The sequence below is a fragment of the Bos taurus genome, chromosome 16 (genome assembly GCF_002263795.3).
Source record: "Bos taurus isolate L1 Dominette 01449 registration number 42190680 breed Hereford chromosome 16, ARS-UCD2.0, whole genome shotgun sequence".
In the NCBI taxonomy this organism is placed as follows: Eukaryota; Metazoa; Chordata; class Mammalia; order Artiodactyla; family Bovidae; genus Bos; species Bos taurus.
In genome coordinates this window covers 1,425,160-1,440,184 of record NC_037343.1, presented here as the reverse complement: position 1 = coordinate 1,440,184, position 15,025 = coordinate 1,425,160, and the positions used below count along the sequence as shown (strand labels likewise).

At 50.4% G+C, this 15,025-nt stretch overlaps 1 protein-coding gene across 6 annotated transcripts in view; it reads right to left on the bottom strand.

The window, feature by feature from the left end:
• ATP2B4 (ATPase plasma membrane Ca2+ transporting 4) overlaps positions 1-15,025 on the bottom strand; it is a 102,615-nt gene that overhangs the window by 60,687 nt on the left and 26,903 nt on the right. The window contains exon 1 of one of the 6 annotated variants that reach the window (XM_024976042.2): positions 3,110-3,423. The exons of the other annotated variants lie outside the window; for them this stretch is intronic. The gene's annotated coding sequence lies outside the window, so the exon portion shown is untranslated. Of the gene's footprint in view, positions 1-3,109; positions 3,424-15,025 lie in introns of those variants that run through there. 6 annotated transcript variants of the gene reach the window in all.

Sequence of the window (15,025 nt, the reverse complement as noted above, 5' to 3'; positions counted from 1 at the left end):
TACTTTGCTAGTGTGTGAAATGAGTGCAATTGTGTGGTAGTTTGACCATTCTTGACATTGCCTTTCTTTGGGATTGGAATGAAAAACTGACATTTTCCTGTCCTGTGGCCACCTTGCTTATTTAACTTATATGTAGAGTACATCATGGAGAAGGCAATGGCACCCCACTCCAGTACTCTTGCCTGGAAAATCCCATGGATGGAGGACCCTGGTAGGCTGCAGTCCTTGGGGTCGCTAAGGGTTGGACACGACTGAGCGACTTCACTTTCACTTTCACTTTTCACTTTCATGCATTGGGGAAGGAAACGGCAACCCACTCCAATGTTCTTGCCTGGAAAATCCCAGGGACGGGGGAGCCTGGTGGGCTGCCATCTATGGGATCGCACAGAGTCGGACACGACTGACGTGACTTAGCAGCAGCAGCAGAGTACATAATGGGAAATATCAGGCTGGATGAATCACAAGTTGGAATCAAGATTGCCAGGAGAAATATCAATAAACTCAGATATGCAGATGATACCACTTTAACAGCAGAAAGTGAGGAGGAACTAATGAGCCTCTTGATGAGAGTGAAAAACCTGGCTTGAAACAACATTCAAAAAACTAAGATCGTGGTATCCAGTTCCATCACTTCATGGTGAATAGAAGGGGAAAACGTGGAAGCAGTGACAGATTTTCTTTTCTTGGGCTCCAAAGTCACAGCGGATGGTGACTGCAGCCATGAAATTAGCACATTAAAAGTGGAGATGTCACTTTGCCAACAAAGGTCTGTATGTAAAGTCAAAGGTATGGTCTTTCCAGCAGGCATGTAGGTGTGAGAGTTGGACCATAAAGAAGACTGGGTGCTGAAGAACCGATGCTTTCAAATTGTGATGTTGTAAAGACTCTTGAGAGTCCATTGGACTGAAAGGAGATCAAGCCAGTCAATCCTAAAGGAAATCAACCCTGAGTATTCATTGGAAGGACTAATGCTGAAGCTATAATCCCTTGGCCACTGATGTGAAGAGCGGGTCATTGGTAAAGACCCTGATGCTGGGAAGGATTGAAGGCAAAAGGAGAAGGGTGTGGCAGAGGATGAGTTGGTTAGATAGCATCACTGACTCAGTGACGTGAATTTGAGCAAACTCTGGGAGATGCTGGAGGACAGAGGAGCCTGGTGTGCTGCAGTCCATGGGTGGCAGGAGTCGGCCGTGACTTGGCAACGGAACAACTACTGCAGTGCAGCCTTGGGCCTCTAGAGAAGGAGGGGCAGCCTGAAGAGACCAGAGTCTTCCACTCACACAGACAACCAATGCGAAAAGGCCAGTTAAGATCAGAACACGTGCGGCAGGTAGAAAAGGGTGAATCTGGTCTGCTTCAGGCCGCCCTTGAGACACACACAGGCCAGGCACGAAGCTGCTGGCACAAAGGCAAGGGGTGCTGCCCGTCTGGGATCCCTTTTTAAGCCGGGCTCTCTGCGAAAGTGCTTCTGGAATCTGGAGGCATTGCAGGAGCCAGAGCCAATACTGCTCTCTCTCTGTGGCTGAGCTTGCCTAGCCCCTACCCTTATTAGGCAACTGGCAAAGGACGACCGGTAAGTGTTCACGCAGCCTCAGCCCCGGGCGCAACGCTCTGATGTCCGGGAGGCCACTGCCTCCCGTCAAGTCAGGATTAGTCATGCTGCTCGGGGCTTTCTGGGTAAGGCATGTTCTCACTCCCCGTTTCTAGCATTTTGCCAGCCTAATGATGACAGGATAGAAGAGGGAATTTTCTTCCCTTCCTGTGGGGTCAAGAAATCCTACTGCTTACATGACCACTAAATCATTGTAATTTTTTTCCTCCTAAAGTTCTGTAACACCTGTTGTGCAACCTGTCGTGACACGTGACAGGATTTGGCATACCAATTTTAGGTAGGACGGCTGTGACTCCCACCTTACAGGTGAAGACGCTGAGATTCAAAGCCCTAAAAAGTGCCTGTTCTTCGGCAAGTCAGTGGCCTTTCCTGTGCGTCCTCTTGCTGTACCTACTCCTCCCCTCCAATCTGGGCCTCTTCATTTTCTGACAAATATCTAACAGGTTCTTTACCACCACTTAGAGGAAGTACTGACTCTCGCACTTGCTCTTTCTCTTTCAGAACCAGTTCCCTCACATTCCACACAGTCAGGATCAGAGATCCCCTCCAGTTCCTACACATACCTGAGAAGCAGAGCGCCCTACACTTCCTGATAACTCAATTTGCAGCTAACCTCCCTAGCAAGTTCCAAAGTGAGGAGCTGCCAGAGATTAAAAAAAAAAAAAAAAAACATGTCTTAAGCCACCAAGCCATAAACAATAGTCAGACGCTGTTCCCTCCAGTTTTGCCAAGAAATCCCTTACTCGTAGAAACCTTCCTGGGGTGCCCTCAGAATATGAGGGAAAAAGTTAACTTCCTATGTAGGGGACAGAGTAGGGTATTTTGAGGATGTGAAAGGAACCCACTCCCTGAATCTCCACTGCCAAAGGCTGCTAATGAATCTGGCGTGATGCATGGGAAATGAAGTATGAATGCAAACAGGAGAAAGGAAATGGCAGGGGGCCGCAGGCCCAGGCTGCAGGCTGGCGACCGCAGCGAGACCTGCCGGGAATGGTAAGGAGCTCAGCTCCAGCCTCTGGGCTGCCGGCGGCCGCTAAGATGGGGGTGGCACAGGAACAGGATCGAGACACCTTATAACGCGCCAAACTGAGCACGAAATCTGCTTCAGGCCCACCCTTTCCCATTCAGAGAGAAATGATTCATGTAAGTACACACGTGTTATTACTGATACATAAACAGCAGCCTAGCATAGCAGCTGTTATGTAGTGGTTGGTCCATACGTAGTTATTCTCATTATTCCACATATTGTTTCTCTGAATCTTCATTAACAGCCTTGTAAGGAGGGCAAGCCATTTTATAGGAGGGAAATACAGATTCTGAGAACGAGGATTTGTGTCCTAGCCTGAATCCAAAGCCTCAAGTACAAGGTCAATCCTCTACGAAAAAGGAAACAAAGCTACAGATTTACTACCTAAAGCTTGATGAGAAGCCCATATAAATCTATATGGCCCAGAGCCCCTAAAGGCTCTACCACACATCAGGGAAACACCTCCTTACCTCTTTCAGCTTCCTGGGCAACCACAGCAGTAGGTCACAGCTTATGAGGGGCTGACACCCTCCACTCCAGCCCTGCCCCCACATACATATGCCCCGGCCAGAATGCCCTTGGCTCCGGATGGCATGACTCCAAGTATGTCCAGTTCCCACTCAGAGGCTGAAGGAGGGGGCTGAGGGCTCCCTGCACTCCATCACCTCACACTCGGGGCATCAGCCCTGGGATGGGGAGAGGCACAGAGACACCTCTTCTCTTCTTATTCCCGCAGGGGCAGTTCCCTGCAGTGTCTTAAGCTTCACTCTTTGTCTCGTTGCTGGCATACCTCTAAGAGGCCTTTCATGAGAGCTGGCAAGCACCTGCACGGGGCAGGCTGCCCTGCATGAGACATCCTTGGCTGGCCCTCCTCTGAAGGTCTAAATACCACGCGGAGGCTGCTTTGCTTCATCCTCATGACATGACAGGCCTCTTATTCCCATGACCAGAGGCTGGCCCACCAGCGTCAGTTCTCACCACTTGGGTCACGCAGCCACCCTGCTTGGGGTTCAGGGCTCTCCTTCCATCCCCCTGCCCTAGTGCCTGCTGGCTTGCCAAGCAGACCTGCATGCACACCCTCCTCCAGTCTCTGAGGCCCTGTGGAGGCATATGGGCAGAAGGTCAGGGCAGGGGATGCTGGCGGGAGTTCAGGTGGTGGGCGGCACCCCCTCTCATCGCCAGCAACAGCCAGGTTGGTGCCAGGAAGCCAAGGGAGGGCTGAGGCACCAAAACTAGGCCTCCGTACTGACCACAGCATGGCACACTGCAGCCTGTGGTGCTGGAACCCGATGCTAATTCTCTGCCAGCCCCTGGGACCTGGGTTCTGGTGGGTACTCCCTTCCTAAAGCGAAGACATCACTTACTGGTGAGGAGGTGGCTTATGTGAGGCCTCCTGGCTTACCCGCTCCCTCCCCACAAGCCTTCGAGAAAGTGAAAGTGTCTGACTCTTTGCGACCCCATGGACTGTAGCCTGCCAGGCTCCTCTGTCCATGGGATTTCCTAGGCAAGAAAACTGGAGTGGGTTGCCATTTCCTTCTCTCGGGGAATCTTCCTGACCCAGGGATTGAACCCAGGTCTCCCGCATCGCAGGCAGATTCTTTACCATTTGAACCACCAGGTAAGCTACCCTGAGAAGGTCTTCTTCAATTCAGTAGTAGAAATGCAGTGCCAGAATCAAAGCATCTGTGTAGAGAAGATGTGGTGCCCTCAAGCCCTGGGTCTCAGGGATTCAGAATTTCCCCCTCCTCCTTGGAGCCACCTTGCACTTGACCAAACTAAGTCTATGCATTATTTGTGGTGACAGAGTTGAAGGCAACCTGGGATCCCCTCTCCCACTGATGGGCAGAAAAAATACATGAGCTAGATAACAGAGAATATCATGCAACAGAAACACAGATCAGATGTACATACAATATTGCTGATCTTAAAAACAGTGCTTAGTGCAGGTAAAAAAGGGTACTTTAACAAAAATTAAAAACATATGCATTTTAAGGGATATATTTAAACAAAAAGACACACATTAGAATGCTGCTCACAGGGAGGGAAGGGAAAAGATGTGGAATATGGGAAACAGCACAGGAAGGGCCTTGCATGGATCACGATAATACTGGACCATGAATCCACAGTACGATTGACTCAATAGTCTGCACCTGAAACTGGAAAAAGATAAAACATGCTACGCTACTGAAGCCTTTCAGACCTGAAGGGACTGCACTGTCTAAGATATGCCATGACAATGAGAACAAAACTTACCAGTTCTGGCCAGACGCCTTCAGGTGGCAGGGAGAGGTCAGGCCCACAGAGAGCACAAGCTCTCTCTGACAGTGAAGCCGAGAATTGGCCACAGGCTGATGATACTCTGCTCCTGATATCTATTGATCCAGCCCCTGTCAGAAACCCCAGAACCATTAAGGTGAAGACAGGAAGTTTCATGACATGGGTTGGGAAACTGAAGCTGAAATGTTCCTAACAGGGCACTGTTACCTTCCTAGATTCATCCTAAAAATAGCACCAATAGAGCAAAATGAAAATGGGCAGTCCCTTGGGCCTAGAGCCATAGGGAATATACCCTATTTCCAAATAATCTGAGTCATACTGGCCTGGGTCACTGCTATGGCTGCCTGTGACTCAGGGGGTGTTACGGGAGTGTTCACAGAAAGCTGGAGCTCAGGAAAAAAAAAAAATGTAGAGGATGGAACAGTAATCTCCTTCAGTGGATGAAGGAGGACAAGAGCTGAGTTCGGGCGGGAGTAACCATCCCATCCAGAAGGTCTGTTGTCTGATGCAAGGAGTGCTGGCCAGATGGTGGGAAATGCACTGGACATGGGTTAAAAGGGCACCTTCCTCCTACACTAAGCAAGGAGCAGCTTGCTTGCACTAGGTCAGCAGACAGGAGGCAGACCCTTGGGCAGCAGCTTTCGCAGACCCAGGACACACAGACTCGTGGGCAACAGACTGCCTTTCTTGGCGCTGAGGTGGTTTTTTCACGTTTTGGCCCCATGGGAAAAAGGGGGGAGTGCTATTTAGCAGCTGGATTATATCCTGTATTATTTTTACAAACAAATTTCAAGAGAACCATGTCATGCTTACGGAGAGGGAGAAGGGTCAGTCTCCCTGGGCTATTGGAGTTGGTCAGCATCTCGTTGCTCCTAGACCCCAGGCTCTGGTGGAAGCCTCAGGTGCGAGGGAGGTCACATGTCATCCACCAAACGGCGTGCTGTGGGCAGCTGTCCCAGGGGCTCAGGAGGAGAGGAAGCAAAACAACATTCCTGTGTGCCCCGGAGCACCACACTGCCTGGGTGGCACTCCTGTTGCCTCCGTCTGCTTCATGACAGCCTTGCCAGCATAGACAGCCACCCCCGGCCCTGTCTAATCCAGACCTCTCAGCCCAGCTAGATCCCGGAAGCTCCAGACAAACGGGCAAGGGCTCCACGCCGAGAAGATGGCATGTATCAGGACAGAGATCCGGGAGCACCCCTGAATAAGTCACCTCACCACCCAGGTTCACTCTTCTTTGCTTATACACTGTATAGATAGGAGCTGCTAAGTCAGGGTGGGGCTTCTGAAATTGGGCAGATCATACTTTCTTGCACTTGTGCCTTGGAGCAGCGGTTCTGAAACCTGCGTGAACATCAAGACTCCCAGGAAGTCGCAAAGCCCCGCTTTGAGTTCCCTGGGTCTTAGAGCAAATTCCTACTGGCTGTCTATTTTACATATGGTAGTGTAGGTTTTCATGTTACTCTCTCCATACATTCCACCCACTCCTTTCTCCTTGACCCCGGGGCCATGGGTCTGTTCTCTACGTCTGTGTTTCCATTGTTTCCCTCCAAATAAATTAAAAAAAAAAAAAAAAAAGACTTCTGGGAGGGTTCCCAGAGTTGCTGGTTCAGGAAGTCTAAGGATGTGCGTTGAAACAAGCTCCCTGACAAGCGGATGCTGCTGCTGGTCTGGGTACCACACTTGAGAAGGATGCAGAGTTTACAACCTTGTGAGAATCTCCAGCGACACCAAGATAAAGCAACCGAGGCTCCCAGCGGAGGCCCAGACCCAACACCGTCCTCGGATCCAGGCTGACAGGGGAGTCACACAAGGGTCTTGTCCCATCTCCCCCTCCTTTAGTCCTTCCAGAATGTTGATCTTTGCTTCTGTTCATCTCAGGGCAGCCTTGTTCCCAGAGAGACCCATGATCTTCTCAAGGGAAGCCTCTGTCCTGTGAGTCCTTGAGAGACTTGAGAGGACCTCCCTGAATAGGCTGCAACAGAAGCCAGGATTTATTTAGAAAGTTCAAACAAGCTGCCTCATGAGGTTCAGAACCCGGACCCCTTTGGGTTCATGTGCAGCTAAGCACCCTCTGCACTTTGGTTCCGACTTTGCAGGAGATAAGAGATGGGGTGATGCCCAGGGGAAAGAGAAGAAATAGGCAGGAAAGACACCCACCCCTCACTTCAGGTTCTCAGGATATTACCACTCCTTGGCACATCTGAGGCCTTCCTAGGTGACATAGTGGGTTCCTGCCAGTGCAGGAGACGCAGGAGCCTCGGGTTTGATCCCTGGGTCAGGAAGGTCCCCTGGAGAAGGAAATGGCAACCCACTCCAGCGTTCTTGCCTGGAAGGTTCCACGGACAGAGGAGCCTGGAAGGCTATAGTCCATGGGGTTGCAGAGTCGGACACAGCTGCACATCTGGATCCCATGCTGCCCTGGCTCTGCCATTTCCCACGGCCCCGCCACACCTCGGGTTGGGGGGGGTGGTGCCCACTGCTCTGAGGCCCAGGCGGCACGGGTGTGGCGGGTGAGCCGCAGCAGCTGCTGTTTTCCAGCCGGGGCGACAGGCTGCTATAAACACTTGCTGAGGTTGCTATGGCAAAGTGAGTGTGCAGACCCACAGTGGTGTAGCTATTTATGTGCCTGTAATGGCAGAGCGGCCGGTTTTTTATTATTTTACTTTCAAAGTTTTCCTTTCCCAACCCCCAAAACTGCTTAAAAAAAAAAGAAAAAAAAAAGAGCCACTGCATCTTTCCTCAAGAAGAAAAAGACTCTATTACAGAGTCTGGGATTTGAAACAGCAAGGGGAAGACTGAAGTAAGGAGTATGGTCAGCTCCTTTGAAGAGGGAAATGTATGGCTTCTTGCCCCTACATGCTTCTGCCTCAGCTCAGCACGGGGAAGCCCCAACTCTGGGTTTTCTCACCTCTGCACCACTGGCTCTGAGAAGAGACAAAGACGCTTTGTCCTATGCCTTCCTGTCAAAGCTGGCTCCGGCCAGCAGCATTCCTTAGGTTCCCTGTCTCCCCACCAGCCCCCTGCTGGATGCAGGTTTCGTCAGGACCAAGACACGGGGTCGTGGGAAGACAGTCTCAAGACGATCACCCTCCGGTCCCAGCCGGTCCCAGCCCAGCCATGGGTGCAGAGCCATCCCACATGGATCCCAGACACTCCTGGCTGGAGGGCTGTGGGAAATGACTTCTGAGGTACCTCTGAAGGGACACCTGTTTCTGCCACTTGTACAGAGAACTTTCATTCAATTCTCTCTTCTCAGGGAGCTCTGGGGGGAAAGGATACTGTAGAACAAGGTTTATGGTCCAAATCAGGATGGTAAGGACCTCTCATCAGCACCAAGGAGCCAGCATTCAAGGTTCAGATGCTGGAGGATGATCAAAAGCAAGGTTGATTTATCCTTGGACACCAGGACACTAGGCACGTGGGAAAAGCTTTTGGTAGAAGTAGGGAGTATTTTCTGGCTACTGGATGGGGCAACACAGCCTCCTACCTTCTCCACTCGCCCCGGCAAATGTGAAGTAATAAATATGAACAAAGAAATGCGCCATCAGGCATAAGCAGCCCAAGAGGGAGAGGGTGGAAGATTACCGTGTGGTATCTCACACCCACACCCATGCACGTACACAACTGAGCTAAGAGTGTGTGCTGACTGATAAATACGCCAGTCATCAGATGATATCTAAAGAACAGAGAGCCACCTTGCAGAAACAGCTGGTTGGAATACAAAAGATGCTGAAGGATTTTACCATTCCTCTTTCTCCACCTTATTCTAGTTCCTTTCAGATGGTTACATCCTTAGTAGGAGAAAAAAAACCCCACCTGCCGAAGGGCATATTAATCAGATTAAAAATAAAGTTAGGGCAGTTTTAACAAGAGCAAATCACACAGACGGTTCAATTCTTTCCATCTCAGACTGGAACAGAATGCCTCCCAGATGCCACTATGGCTCAGAAAGGCTATCAATGAGAACAGTCCTCAAGGGGAAGAGAGAAGCAGAGGGGGAAGCTGCTGTTGATTCCACAAGGGAAGCACCCCCTGCTGCCCCAGGAGAGGTCAAGGTCCTAACTGACAGTCTGGGTTAGCTGATACAATCTTGCTGGGAAAATCAGCAACTTGGGACAGAAATCAGTCTTGGCAGACCCTTGAGGTCAAAGGAGCAGAGTGGGCATGGTCTCTAGGCTTGTCAAATCAGCTGTCGCCAGCACGCCACTGTCCCTGCAGGGCAGGAAGGGAGGGCCCAACATGAGCTCCTGTTGGTAAGTCTCAGCGCATTTACTCAGGCTGAGCAGTCGTTGCTTAGGAATACATTAAAGACAAAGAAGCGGACATGTCCTAGAACCCCCACAGCAGACTAAGCTTCCAAAAATCTCGGTTATAAACAGTGTTTATTCAAAAGGGCTCAGATGGACACAGGGCCCATTGTTGAAAGAGACAACGGGCAGGCAGAGAGGTGAGTCAGCCCCAGCTGGCGGTGGTTTACGCATCTCAAGAGAAAGTGCAAGGTACTGTGTATTCTGGGCGAGTGGAAAGGGTGTGTCACCTCCTTCTCCCAGCTCCTGCCTCAGTGCCTGACCTAAAACGTGGAGGTCACGAGTGAGCGACCCCTCTCTGCTCCCACGCGCTTCTGTCCCTAGGGAAAGAGAAAGATGGAAGGCCGGGAAGGAGACCCAACCTGCACAGAGAAGCCACTGTTCAGTCCCAAGGGCCCACCCTCAGCACAGGCCCGTCCCCCCGGCCTCTCGGGGGCTGCGGGGCTGGCGGACTGGAGGCCCGTCACCCTCGCTCTCCAGGACACAGCCACAGGGCTTTTCTGCTGCGGATGGAAGGGAAACCAGCTGCAGGAATCACTGCAGGAATCATCCACCCTCTAGGCAGAAGCAAAGACCAACTATACAGAACTCAGGTTCTCCTGATACCCATTCAATTCTAAACTCCCATGCACAGCATTTTAAACATCACTGCCATACCTCCAAGGAAAAACCTGGGAGAACCATGGTGATTGTTTCTTGGGGAGAGGTCTGTAGGAAGTGGCAGAAAAGCATGTTTTCTGGATTATTTCTGAAGCACTGCACTGCCAGAAATCATGGGAAAAACAGCTAGTATCAGTCTCTTTTACCTCCTCATTTTTCTCTCTATACCTCAAATCTAAGCCTTATTTTTTCATATTTCTGTACATCACTTTCCACATCTCTCCCTCTCTTCCTGCCTGCTTCCTTCTCGCTTTCTCTCTGTCTCTCACCCTCACAACATATCTATTTATCGGTCTGCCTATCTATCTATCTCAATCTCAAAATCTCTCTCATTCTCTCCCACATTTCCAGGGGCAATCTAATTGGACAGAATTCCATCCTCCTTACCTGGGTAATTTCTGGAACCAATCAGCCCTGTCAAGTCCACATTGGCTCAAACAGCAAAGGAGTCTGGGAACACTCAGAGGCGAGTGGGGTGCTCACGGGGCTGCCATGGCTAGTCCCAGCACAGGGAATTCTCTCTCCCTCAGAGAATGGCCCAGAGACAGTCAGGCTGAACTCCAAACCAACCTGCATTCTCCCAGACCTTCCTGGAGCTTGCCTGGCTACGTCGAATAAGTAAGTAAATAAGTAAGTGAAAGCCACTCAGTCGTGTCCAACTCCAGGCCAGAATACTGGAGTGGGTAGCCTTCCCCTTCTCCAGGGGATCTTCCCAACCCAGGGATCAAACCCAGGTCTCCCACATTGCAGGCGGATTCTTTAGCAGCTGAGCTACAAGGGAAGCCCGGCTAAGTCGAATATGTAGCATCCAATCATGCTTGAAGCACAGGCAAACACTGAGGACTCAGAAGTGAAGACCCCCTAACACAGGCAGTGGGAAAGGAAGGATGCGAGACTATTCCTACGCGTAACAAACTGAAGTCAGGATTTCGTATGCTCAGCCAAGTTCCCGATCCAGTATAGATAGGAAGTGACCTGATGGAGGAAGAGGCTGGGAGATTAGACAGATATAAAACACATCTGGGGCCACAACTGGACTCTGGCTCCTCTCTGTGCCGCCACAGAAGCTGAAAATTCACAACTGAACATGATAAGCTAGTCCTACCCAACCACAAGCTGCAAAGTGGCTCCACTGTTTCACTTGAATTGCGCTGTGATTCTATAAAATTGGGGCTGGGAATAGACAGATGGAGGCGAACATTCAGCTCCCTGGTGACACAGTCGCCTTCTCCTAGCTCTCCCTACCACTATGCAAGTAAGTATTCAAGGATTCGCAGAGGGAACCAGTGGAGGAGCAGCAAAAGGCATCCTAACCCAGCAGGGCCAGACCTCTGTAGGCATCTCACACTATTTGTCTAACATTTGCTTCAGCAAAAATTTGCTGGAGCACTCTTCCCAGCTTCTCCAGTCTCACACATCCTGGCCAGCTGTTCCAAATCAGTTAAGATCCATATCAGCAGAGAACAATCCTTTCCAGTGTCGGGGGGAGGTCAGCGCCCGCCCTTCAGGGCTTCAGCCCCTGAGCCCTCCCTCTGCAAGCTGCCATGTCCAAAGAGGAGCCAAGGACAGGCTACCCCGCTTCCCGCCCTCCCTCCTCCAACAGCCAGCTCAAGAGGATTCCTTCACGGGGACGTCCCACAGCAGCGAAGCCATGGAAACTTTGCCGTCTAAGGCTGTGGAATTCTTCTACCGGGCTCCTGCAGTTAATCATCACAGCTCCCTGGATGCCCAACTTGGGACTTTAAAAGGTAGCACCAGAGCAAGAAGTACAAACATGTCAAGAGAGAAAAGAAAAAAAAGTTGGGGCAAGCTAAAAGATAACCAGCTCTAACAGTCTTCTAAGTAACTGAGTAATTATGAAAAGTCAAAGAAGAAAGAGGCAAATGAAAAATGCGTGGACCACAGCTTCAGGATTCCCAGCTAATGTTGCCTACATTCATATTCCAAATCCTGCAGGAAATGTTGCTTCCATTCCTAACCAAAGGGGTTGGTTTGTTTGAAACTTTCTTCGAGCAGAACTAAAAATTTGAAGGCTTCTGTCCCACTTTGGAAAAATGTATTAGAGTCCAGAGCTGTGAGTACAAGGCTTTGGAACATTAACTCCCAAGATGGTAGAAGTGGCCTCTTAGGCCAGGTTGCCATGGTTTCCGGGAGAACAAACAGAATATGGCCCTAAAGAGGGGTAGGAGGGTGAACCGCCTTTTTCTTCTGATTGGAGTTGTTTCAAGAGCCAAGACAGGAGTGGGGTACGGTAAAACAAAGCGAAGTTTACGGAAGGTTACAGGGGAAAGAAAATGGTCAGTCTTCATAGGTCCCATTCTTCCTGGGGAGGCTAGGGTGAAGGCCCTGTGTTTAGGATGATAAGGCACCATGTCAGGGAAGAGTTAAACCTAGGAATTACATAGGAAGATGAGCAGCCTCTCTTCTATATCAAATGCCCAGCCAAGCTAACCTAGGAGGCAAGGAGAACACAGGCTGTAACTGAGCTGCTCCGGGAAAGGCAAGGCCCTCCGAAGCCCCTGAGTTTCACCCAGAAGTGATACATAGAGGTGGTGTTTCCCCAGAACTGAGGCCTACCCCTCTGGTCACTTCCCACACCAGCATCAGTGTACTGTCTCCCCAGGCCCTCGGTTGGGACTCCCGATTCTCGTTCCAAAGGACCAGATGGGGCAGAAGAGTGTCGAGTGCCAGAATGCTACCACGTCTTTCCAGCAGGAGCGCTCAGCTGAACGGAGCCACCTGGCCTAGGAATTCCCTTTCATGCTCGTGACAGCTCTCTGCATTGTACAAGAACCCCTTGGATGCCTCCTCCAGAGTTCCTGCCAGCTTGACTCACACTAGAGAGGTGGAAAGGACAGAGCTGACCAGGATTCTCTACACCCAGAAGTGGTGACTGTAGGACCTTTGTAGGTTAAGTACCATGTATGCCCTGCCAGCTTCTCAAAGCAGGGTAGGGCCGGGGGTTGACCAGCCACAAGCTAGGAGGCAGGTTTATCAGTGAGTGCACTCCAGAGTTAAATTCCTTGCCTTTTCAGGGAGCAGATCCTCTGCGTTTCCTACCAACTAGACCAAACATCTCCCAGAACCCCAGTGCTCCCCCTTTGGGGAAAGCCTAATGGAAATCCCCTCATTTCACACTGTAACTTCTATGAGTCAAACACTGTGCCGGGCGCTGGGACAAAAAGACTGCAGTCTATATGGGAAAACGGGGCAGATAACGCAAAGAAATCTGCATTAGGCATGAAATGAAGGGTGGAAATGCCCCCCTTACCTATCCACCTGTGTGTATCCAGCACCTCCAAGGTCGGCCCCGCAGGCTAGCTGGCAGCCAGGACGAGATCACTCACAGAACCCCTACCCCCCAACTCTGGGCCCCACCCACACCATATGCAAAGGGGAGCTTTCCAGAGCTGCTCCATACAGCACATGGGTGTGCACGTGTGCCCTGAAAATGATGAGCCCATAGTAAGCCAGGCACTGGGAGATGAGCCACGCTAAGTTTTGCAGGGTGGGTTATGCACCCATGGGCTGGGTTCATCTGAAGGGAGCACCTTGCTAACATCATTAGAGAGGTGCCTTACAGGCTGGCAGTGACATGTCACTGTCAACCTGACACACTGCCTTGGGTCACTAGATCCTAAGAAATACCTAAGGAAGAAAAGCAGAAGTGACGGAGGCTGCACCCGAAGTGGCCGGCCCGCGGGCCTGGGCCCTGCTGGGCTTGGCTGGGCACAGACCTGCCTGCGGCCCCAGGCTCTGCCCCTGTGGGTCTTCCTGAGCGGCACTAGACTCGCCTCCCCTCGGCCACTTTCATCCAAATCCATTCTTCCTAGGCCTCAATTTTCCCATGTGAAAAAAAGAGTTAGTGAAAGTAAGTAACTGACCTCATATTAGGTTGGGAGGTGACTACTTCTTTCGTATCCGAAGGCCCATTGCCTTTGGAGGAGTATCAGGTGCATTAAAAAGCTTTATCAGAAGGGAGGCCACCAAGGCCGCCCCTTTGTCAGGGGCTCCTGGCACCTCTGGCTACCTTGTTCTTACCCTTCTTACTACCTGTTCTGGATCCTGGCTCTATGTACCAGGAAGATACTGATACTCCCCCTTCTCGGATCTCTCCAGAATCTCCAACTTTTGCAGCCATATCTGGGGAGTTTGCCTGAGGTTTTCTGTTAACTGGTGTCAGGAAAACCAAGGAGGAAGGCAGAAAAGTTCATGAGAGTCAAAGAAGACTGTGGTAATGTCTGCATACTGCTTTATAGTTTCAAAGCACTTTGATGTGATCTGAAACAGCCTTTAAGGATAAACAGGACTATGGTGGGAAGGGATAGTTAGGGAGTTTGGAATAGACAAGTACACACTGCTATTAATATATTTAAAGTGGATAAACAACAAGGACCTACAGTATAGCACACAGAACTCTGTTCAATGCTATGTGGTAGCCTGCATGTGAGCGGAGTTTGGGGGAGAATGGCTACATGTATATGTTGGGCTGAACCCCTTTGCTAGTCCCATGAAACTAGGGGACTAGCAAACAATTAACATTGTTAATTGGCTATGTCCCAACAAAAGCTTAAAATATAAAAAAATAAAAGTAAAAAAGATAAACAGGACTGATGATAGTCCTTCTACAGATTTTATCACACATGGTCTTAAAGGTGACATGACTCAGTTAAGGCACACAAGCACAGGAAGAGCCTGGAAACTAAGACACACTGCACGTTACAAGTTCCTATTTAAAAAGTGGACAGAAACCAGAATAAGAGATGAGAGCAGCCCATATGAAACAATCAGATAATTTTAGGCCCCGCCCAGGACACCGGAGCTGGGAGATTCCTACCCTGATGAGCTCAGAGGGTTAGCATAGTGCTCCACGCCCTGTGAGAGGGAGCTGTGAGACACCCTGAAGATGCGTCACCGTCGGAGTCAGGGCCACCTCGGGCACACAGACTGTGGTCCAGATAAAGGCTCCAAAGCTCTGGTGCATCGAGGGGTTGTAAGAGGGAAAGCAGAGAAGGGAGAACAAAAACAGGAGGCGGGAAGACTCAGAGAAAGGAAGAGAGCCTTCTAAGGGAACTCCCAGGTACAAAAGTCTAAATAAAGAAGACTGGACACATGTCTGTTCAGAAACCCTGCGAGTAT